Source organism: Nipponia nippon, unplaced genomic scaffold (genome assembly GCF_047370975.1).
Source record: "Nipponia nippon isolate SJK-2023a ecotype South Korea unplaced genomic scaffold, ASM4737097v1 scaffold_7, whole genome shotgun sequence".
Classification (NCBI taxonomy): Eukaryota; Metazoa; Chordata; class Aves; order Pelecaniformes; family Threskiornithidae; genus Nipponia; species Nipponia nippon.
Window position 1 is genome coordinate 5,697,022 of NW_028262391.1, and position 10,383 is coordinate 5,707,404.

A 10,383-nucleotide genomic window follows, 5' to 3' on the forward strand; every position below is an offset into this window, starting at 1 on the left:
TTCCTTCTCACAGCAGTCCTTCTGCTAAAATCTTTCACTGTTGCTGAATAAAATTAAGCATTAAAACAAACAAGTACTTACACTGGAATATTTTTCAGAAAGAATCCTAATTCCTCGTCCGAGCTTTCCTTGGTCGTCATCCAGGGACAGTTCAAGTCCCTCAGTACTACTGTAGTAGTGTTTGGCACTGCTGACCTGGGGAATAGTCATCACATTTCATTTCTTTATTTCACTACTACAAGGCAGCATTTTTGGGACTTTATTACAGCACCATATGATGGCAATCAGCAAATGAGTGCTGAGGGGGAGACAGGACATTCCCCACACCCTTTCACACTACCATTTTTAACAATATGCCTTTAATGAAAAAGAAAAAAAAAAAATTCTACTGTGCTGGATTTGAAATGTGAAAACTAAGATACTTCTTAAATTATGGGTTTGAATCAATGACAGATCATTTGTAGGAGATGCAAATGGATGCCATAAAAAGAAGAGAAATTCCTGTTTTTAATGATTACGCAATCGGTATTTTTATTGGAGTGTCTTCAGGAATGAATTATGGAGAGTCTTGCATACTGATAGGCATTTACAGAACTATGTAGGTCTCTATGAAAGCAAGGAACTATATATAGAATGTAATATCAGTAATTCTACCTTAAGTAGTAGTTTGCTACTGAACGAAAGCTGAATAAGCCCCAACACATAGCATAAAAGCAGTCAACATCAACTTGAGAGATGTGCAATAGTAGTTTAACTATAATACACATTATACGTTTAGATTTTTCTTGTTGAAATAAACAATAAAGGCAGGTAAGGTCAGCTTATTGGTAAGGAAAATGAAATTGTTAATGTTCTGTGACATTACATTTCACTGTGGTATTTTCTAATTCCAAGGATATTTAATAGTTGATGAAAAACCAAAGTTCACAGTAATGATTAGCATGAAGTAATTTTGTCTTTCCTTTGAATATGTAGGTTTTATGCTTTTTGGGGGAAAGCTGAAAATGCCTGTTAGATCACAAAGTGGAAGAGATATGGAATAATCACATAAAGATAGAAAGACGGAATTTTCTGAAATACAATCTAATTAATAGTTAAGTACTGGTTTTATTCATTAAGTGTTAAAAAGATGACAAAACTTGAATTTCAGAATAAAAATTCTGTTTCTCTAGCAGCTCATTCTTTGCCCGTGCAATAATTGCCTGTTCATCTTAATACAACTATCACGAAGATGTATTTGAAATCCATATTGATTAATTCATGCACACTGTGACTTGATATCTAATTCTTTGTCAGCTTGCTGGAATTGGAAGAAAATGTCTGATCTTATTCCTCTGCTGGAATGATTTTTACAGTAATTTTCTAACAGCGAGATCTTCACTTGTATTTACTTGCAGGACTAATGTTTTAGTCCGTAACTCTGGCATGTCAGCAGAGATGATTAATTTCTATTGCTGTTTGGGACAAAAAAGGACTCCAGTGAAGCTTTTTTTTTTTTTTTCCCCTTTTTTCTTAATACAACAGCTGTTTTGTGCTTGCTTGTTTATTTGCTGAATTTTTTTAGACACAACTTGAATCTTTTTCTTCTTTCTTTGTGGTATTGTCAGCAATTTCCTGACAGATATTCCGTCTTGTCTTTTCTCGGTAATGATCCAATAACTAGACTACAAAATTTACACTATAAAGACATCCTTGTTTATAGCCAAATATCTAACATATGTTAATTGCTTCATCTAAAATTCTGGTGGAGCCATGACCAAGGTTGTCATTTTAACACAGATGCAGCTAGCAGCCACCTCCTGTATTGTAGCAGGTACCCCCTTCTGTAGTTATGAGATAGATAGTAAGTACTTCTTTGTGGGCTCTACTAGGATTTTACTTGGAGAGAGGGCTCATTTGTAGGGTACCAGTGCATTCAGGCAGAACTGAAATACCTAAGTCCAAAATCATAATGTAAAAACACAGAAAATGGATCGTTGATATCGATACTAAAGTTCCCTAAGCATCACGGTTCGATTTCTGCTCAGAGGTGTCCCAGTCTGATTAGCTCACTGTTGACAATCGCCTAACATAACTGGGATCCAAAAACCATCTCTTTTTGAAGTTCACAGGCTCAGGCTCTTGTTCATTAGCGAAACAGGCACAATTAGGGGAAAAATAAAGGTGGTCACTTAAAAAGAGGCCAACAATGACAGTTCAGAACAAAGTACAGAAACAGAGCCTGAAGGAGACTGGGGAAAACCCACTCGCTAATAGGAGAGCCAAGGATGTTTCTATCTATCTAAAGTGCTAGTTATGGAAAGGCAGGTCTGCTGGGAGGTCAAAGATGTTCATTTGAGAGCCCTTTGACAGAGATGATCAAGGGACAACGTCTTCCCCTTTTTTGGAGGGATATGGATCAGAGTATTTTAGAGGTGGCTATATTTACACTTGTAGTTCTTAAAATGAGAAGAAAGAAATTCTTGCATAGAATGGAAGAATTTGCACAATCGTTGCTTCAGATCAGCTTCCTGAGGTGCTTTCCTCTCCCAGCCATTGTGCACTGCGTTTAGATAGCTTATCCAGAGACACAGACACCGCTCTAGGAGCTATGTAACTGAAGGGAGCTAAGCATATCTGTTACTAAATTGTTGGAGGAGAGAAATCTTTTCAAAGTTTACATCTTGCAAACAGAACAGAAAAAGTTGCAAAGATCTTTTGTAATGGAAAGTTTCCCAGCAACTTAAACACAGGAATCAGGCAAGTTCTGTTTTTAAACTAACAAAGATTTCGACGATGCACAAATCAGTTTTGCTCCATCACCTTTTCTGACCCACCTAGCACCGATTTCAATGTCAATGACTTCAGTAATATTTGTCTGTTGATCACGGTGCTCTCTGCACAGCTTGTTAAAAGTTACTCAGCAAGTTAGAAATGATAGCAATATGACATGTGCTTCTAAGAGCTGATATCCCTACAAGCCCAGAAAAACAGGATCTGAGCTTTTGATTTTTCTTATTTCAATATGCCATTGCAGTGGTTTAGCAACAAAAGGATTTTAATACAAGCAGACCAAACCATCCTTATCACATTTTGCACATAGTCTACTAAATATATAGGAGCTGGAACAAACGAACAGTAGAAGTCAAGCAAAAGTTGGCAGGACTGCAGTCTTGCAAAGCCTAGCAAAAGCAAAACTGCAAACTCTTCCTAGACAGAATTATTTTAATGATTATATTAAAAACCACCTTCTCCAGAGAAGCATCTCTCTTTCCCCTACAGACGTGCTAACTAAGCAATATTTCTTCATATTTGTAAGCAATTCCAGTGAAAGTTCTTTAAAAGATACGTTAGCATTTTGGCTGTAAAACCTGACTGTGATCCTTTTTGTGTCTTATTCTTTCACTTTTTTTACATTTGTGAAATAGTTGAACTATTTCTACTAGGGCTATGGGAAATAATTTGGTATTGCTGTTAAAGCTACTCATTATTCACATATAAACTGCCCATTTACTGTTTCTCATATCCAATTTTTGAAGAAAATATTGATGATGACATAGAAATACCTTGGCAAGGCTTTGAAGAAGCTCTACAAAGCTAGTACAGAAATAAATTGCAAAACTGAGGTGCACTCACTAACCTTGTCAAGTGAATGTCAATATATAAAGTTCAGTTGAGGATTTCTTAGTTTCAGTCTTTCTAGGAAGTTTGTGCATGTTATTGTAAACCAAAATAATCTTAGATGTACTATCCCCTGATTCCTGTCTTTTCTTATTCCAGAACGGAGAGAAACTGAGATGCTGCAGTTGTGAAATCTGAAGGAAAAGGTTATTAACCACTTCAAACATCAGAATTGCTCAGTTCAGTTTAGTTCAGCTGCCCTAAGCCAGCTAAGACCTATATGAGACCTATATTAATGGCAAGTTGTGGAAAAGCAGCAACAGTCTTACAAACGGCTGTATGAAAAGCAGCATTGAGAGACGTGGGATATCAGGTAAGAAAAGTAGCACTGTGAGTCTGAGAAAGGGAGGAATGGATGCAAGGTGAGTGCCGGCTCACATCCGTATAGCCTTCAGCATTTAAATATGTGTTACCATAGATCAGTAACTGGGGAGGAGAAGGAGCAAACCAAATTCAGCCTGTCCTTCTGTAAAAATCCAGCTGGCAATTCCTTGTCTACGCAGAAAAAAATTGCTATTCATCTGTTTGAATACACTACTGACACGGTAATCTTCAGGCTCGATGCCTACATCTCACGATGCACAGACTTGGAAAAAGCCATCATTGGTACTAAACATGATGGCAAACCCCTCTCAGCAATGGATATCGCTGCGCTTGTCTCGCCATCCTGATCTTCACACCAATTCTCTACTGAAAAGCCTTCAAGAAAACACCTTTCATATGAAAGCTCCTCAGAGGTTTGGGCGTAAGAGACCATTTTCACTTATGATGGTGAAGGTTTTGAGCCAAAGGGAAGGATGATCCTGGGCAGAGGTGGAAATTTCAGGGGGCTAAAATGTGGAATGTCTTCAAGGCAACGCTTACAACCTGGCCTCACCCTGTGAGCAGCGAGTAACTCTCTTGCTTCTTCCACTATAATATCTGCATACAAACAAGAAGTTATGTTTTTCCTACAGTTTGGGAAAAAGTGCCATTTCTATTTTTAATACTTGAATAAGCCTGAATACTTTAACGCTCTTTTATATGAAAAGTGAAGACTGTCTTACCACCCAGACAAACAAATGATTAGACAAAGGAGAACGGTTGTGTTGTCTTTGGCTATGAAACAGCAACTAAACAGTTAAGTCTTTATAATTTCTTAAGCCATTTTAATACATCTATAACTTAATTTGCCTTGTACAGACACTAGCAAAGGCTGCTGTTTTCCTTCTTCTGGTCTTTTATTTTCTTTTATTTTCTTAGGGCTTTGCCATGAAAGCTACTTTAATCTTCGTAGATAGATCTTCAGGTTTTTTGGTTGTTTTTTTTTTTCTCTTCAGACTTCGGCTGTCTTAAGTCTTTCCACTTCATCATGTTTAAATATTTTAGACAATTTGAAGCCCTATTTATAAATGGATATGATTAAGATTAGGCTCTAATAAGTGCTAATCTTCTCCTCCAGCCAGGGAGATAAAGCCTGTCTTAAACCTGAATGGCTTAAGACAAGTTCATTTTTTTTTATCCTTACAAAGTGAACAAATAAAACACTCTCCAGCAGCTGTATTCACTGGAAGCACTGAAGACAATCTTTTCCATTTATTACTGCAAAGTGCTTTTCTTTGTAGGCATCAGCCTGCTTTACCTTCAGATGTGTAGGCTGCAGATCACAGAGCTGCCTGAAACTTGGTAATGAAACTCGAAACTCACCTGGTCTCACAAAAAACTTGAAACTTGGCTCCATTTTTTGATACTTTGGATTGAATTTTGGGTGAAGCAAGGCCAATAAAGGCACTAGTGTTTTTTCTTCAAGGCATTTGTAAGCACAAATTAATTACCTAGTCTTCACACCACTCCTCAAGGTGAACAATATCTCTTTTTGTCAGGTAAACTCCGATGCTTTGCTGTGCGTTCCTCTGTGCAGTTTTGAGTTCATTTCTGCTTGTGCTTAGTTGAGCTCAAGGTTGAGCCCAAGGTTTTTAATCAAACAAGGATCTCTGGCTGAGCAAGGAAATCCCTATTCATGAAGAATGCTAAAAAATTATTGAACATGACAATAGCCCTGGAGTTCTAGGAAGTGTGAAGGACAGTTTTGACAGTAAACCAAACATGTAATAGAGTCTTTGATGACACAGAGCATGAGCTTCAGCTCACTGACCACAAGGGTGAAGTAAGCTCCTTGGACAACTGACGCGTTTCCACCACCGTCTTACAGAATCATAGAATCATAGAATCGTCAAGGTTGGAAAAGACCCTTAAGATCATCGAGTCCAGCCGTTAACCTATCACTGCCAAGTCCATCTATACCATGTCTTCAAGCACCGTATCTATCCGTTCTTTAAATACCTCCAGGGATGGAGACTCTACCACTTCCCTGGGCAGCCTGTTCCAATGCTTGACCACCCTTTTGGTGAAGAAGTTTTTCCTAATATCCAACCTAAACCTCCCCTGGCGCAGCTTGAGGCCGTTTCCTCTCGTTCTGTCACTCGTTACTAGGGAGAAGAGACCGACCCCCACCTCGCTACAACCTCCATTCAGGTAGCTGTAGAGAGCAATAAGGTCTCCCCTCAGCCTCCTCTTCTCCAAACTAAACAACCCCAGCTCCCTCAGCCACTCCTCACAAGACTTGTGCTCCAGACCCTTCACCAACTTCGTTGCCCTCCTCCGGACACACTCCAGCACCTCGATGTCCTTCTTGTAGTGAGGGGCCCAAAACTGAACACAGGATTCGAGGTGCGGCCTCACCAGTGCTGAGTACAGGGGCACTATCACCTCCCTGGTCCTGCTGGCCACACTATTCTTGATTCAAGTCTTCCTTGAACGTGCACCCTGCTTGGGTTTGTGTTCCCAGCAGACTTAACCAGCCCTCTCCTATCAAGCAAAGGGGATTATGCTGTTCAGGGGCTGGCCTGCGTTTAAATAGCTTTAATATTCCAGACCATCTTAAATGGGATCTGATGTGACTAAAAGTATAACATGCTTCACAGCTGATTGATTGGTAGCTTTCATTCCATATTTGTATCTGCAGCCACAAATGGTGGAGGAAGAGCGAAAACAAAGTTCTTGCTGTATGACAAAATGGAGCAAATAATTCTCAACTAATAACTAACGTGGTCTCCTCTTGAAGACTAAAAATACCCTGCTTTTATTGAAAGTATATTAGCAGTGCATAGTCAGGTAAGTAAGATAATGTTATTTCCATTTCTGCTCTGGTCATAAGAACAAGCTGTTCCAGAGCAAATTTGAAGTTCATTTCCTGCAAACACTGGTTTATGAGATTTTAAAACTGGCTTTTGGTAAATGTTCATGAAAGTGGAATTTGAACTACATGAATGTTTGTGGAAAGTGAACAAAGGGAGTTTAAGAAAAAACCAAATTATATTTGCTGTTCCTTCTTCGCTTTCAGTACTAAACTAATTCATAGCTCTCCAACCTCAGAAAGCTTGAAATTTTGGGTCTGGGACCTCACCTTCACAGGAGTTGGTGCCTCCCTACCAGTTTATCAGCCTCTGCTGTAGGCACACTGGTGCTACAGCCCACCACAGACATGGGAAGGATGAGGAGAGTGACTTTTCTGAAGACGACCCTCCTCTTCTCCTTTGGCAGCTTTCCCCTACAGCCCACCTCTCCGTACTGGCACGCAGCTGCACTAAGTGACTCATCTCTTCTGGGAATGGCAGGAGGCTGGATGGAAGTAAAAATGGCCAAATCAAGCCTGGATGGAAGTAAAATTGGCCAAATCAAGCCTGAGGGTCGCAGACACTGTAACATTCATCCATCTGAAGGGCTGAGCCTTACGGTATGGAAATGTGGTCGGGGAATGCGATGCAGGGAGTTGACTAGGAATGCCCAAATGACTGATCTTCATCGTCTGTAAACTGCCCAGGACTGAACTCAACAGAACCCCTTACTTTCCCTTGCATCTTTCAGCTCCCCATCTTTCATCTCTGCAGTGAGGGGGCTAAATCCTATGTGCCTCACCTAAAGTTACAGAGGAAATCCATATAAAACTTTGTAGAGTTTCAGAGTTCCTCAGTCCTGATCCAGTAAAAGCTGCTTCCAATTATTCCACAATAGGAATCAACAGCCTTTTATTTTGTTTGAAACTGAAGCTTGAAACAAATCGAAGGGATTGCAAATCAAAGTAGCAATCTGGGTTGGTATAAAATCCTACAAGTCAGTCTTGGTAAGGTTCTTGCTTCTGTGCTCAGGTGTTCTTTCTAGCTGTAGTTTTAAATACAGAGTTTCAAAAACAGTTTAAAAATATTTTAATATGGACTGAAGAGACAAAACACACAAAATTAACAAATCTGGTTTCCCTTGTTGTCAAGAGCAGTATGAGAACAAAGGCAGAGCACTATGAGAACAAAGGTAGATAATGGCAACAGGAATAGCCTTAAGAAACACGGAAGGTTTATAACTTATTGCACAACTCCACCAGATGGATTTTAGTTGAATTTCAGTTGTTTCTTTTCCTTATAAACTTTACATTTACTTTCAAGAAAAGTGACTCTGGGAGAAATTAGGCATGCACTCCTTTATTTTGTGTAATCTACATTTGTGAAAGTTGATTGCAAAAATACGAAATTATGTTTGATTATGAAAATAAGATCTAAGTAAATGAAACAAAAAATAGAACTGAACACCAGAGAAGACACATAAAATGGCTGAAACTTAAATAATCTAATTATAAATACAGTGACGTATAGAATGCCAGCATCAAATGCTGCGTTACTTTATCTCCCATGTATGTAAATCTAACGGTCCAAACCTCATACAAAACAGGCTCTTGATACTCTTCCAGCTAGAGTATTTGACCCAAAGCTCACAAAGTCTGTATGAATCATTTAAGTTTTGGAAGTGGAATGCCAGTTTTTCTGCAGAAAATTATCTTACGTATAAACTAAAAGGAAAGTCTTGCATTTTTCCTGGCGGAAACTTTGTAATTAAAAGTAGTCTTGAGTATTGTAACAACGATTGGGACATAATTTGTCTAGAATAATGTGTTACTTTTACATTCTTCAAAGATAACAGGTAAGTATCCCATGTGCAATGCCTTTCAGTAAGACATTATTACAGAATATGTGAGATGAAGAACTGTATTTACGTGGCTACTAACAACATGGTTTTCCTACAGGGAAGAATATGTTTAAATGTTACAAAACAGTGCTCCAAATAAGGTCCAAAATACACGTGGGCTATTGCTAATGGCACAGTTCCACTGTGGACACTGCTCTGCTCTGTCACAACAAAGACAGGACAGAAGGATGCAGACACCGGTGTTTAGGATTCAGCTACTGGTTGTTTTTAAAGGTGGTGTTTGTGTAAATCTCTTTTAAAAATAATATTTTTTCCTGATGCCAATGTCACTTTTTATTCTGAAGTACTCGTTTACTGCCAGGTATGAGCCTAAGCTGGCTCCAGTTTGCATGGTCTTTGGAATTATTTTGTTAAAACAGACAATAATTTATTTCTACTTTTTCACCAAGACATTTTTGGTCAAACAGAAAACAACTCCAAATTTGTGTCAAAGAAGAGAGCACTAGGACATAATTTTAGAGTGATACACTTATGCAAACTACAGTTCCTTCTCAAGATCAAAAAATCCATATGTGTTTCCACAGGCACTCAACACAAATTGCCTGTCGGGGTAAAATCTTGAAAACTGTCCTGTAACCAGGATGATGAAGGAAAATTACTGCCAGACAGATTATACAGTCAAGTAAAACTGTGTAAGTTATTTTGTGCCTCCTAGCTTGAATACATATGGGAGAAATGCAAATTTTCCAAATGAAATACAGCTTAGAGTGCATAAATTTCAAACAGATAATAGTTTGCACTTATTAAAGCTTGGCTTGGATCATAAACAGTGCTTTTTCCTGAAATGCCAGCTTTCCTGTAAAGACTGTTTTTTCCCCTAGAGGAGCATCAATTATAAATAACGGTCTAGCCACCAAAATTGGAAGGGCTAGACTCGAAGCAAATATACTGAAAAAATATGATTGATTAAAAAATTAGTATCTTGCCATGCACTCTAGGTATCCTCTGAGGGAATGGCATGGGAGTTATTGCTTATTGGCAGACACATAAATACCTGGTCTGGAATAGCCAAGAAGCGATGCACGGACCTACAAGTGCACATATCTACAGGGTGGGCATAGACAGAGCTTTTCTGAAAAATTAAATGTCACAAGGAAGCCCCATAGTTCTCCGGGCCTGAGCACCAACTGCAGGTTAGTGTTAGCAGCGGATAACGGGATAACTTGTATGAAAAGCTATTTGAAGCCTCCTTGCACTCAACTAAGTTGATTTAGATTTAGCTGCTTAAAGCACAGCACTAAATCAGCAGGAAGAGTATATCGGTTCCTCCAGAGATGAAGTTCTAAATAAATAATAAGTTAGAATGGAAACATCGAAGAGCTGAGATACAAAGATAAACAGAGGCATGTTTTGCTGTGGCTTAGGGAATAAAGGTTGAAATGAGACGGGAAGACTTGCAGCAGGAGCGGTGTGGAAGCTGGGGAGAGGACATAGCGTCCTTCTGCAGCACCGCCATGGGCCGATGGGCTTTATCTACTGAAAGGCGGATCCAAGGCAGCTCCAACTCAGCTGGTATGGGACGACTGTCCTTGGCCAAGGAAAAACCTGTGTCAGATACAATCCGAGGCAATTCCCCCGTTGCCGTGCTCTTCAGGGCACCCCCTACCGCTTCTGCGGGCAGGAGGGCAGCTCACGCAGGCATTACCT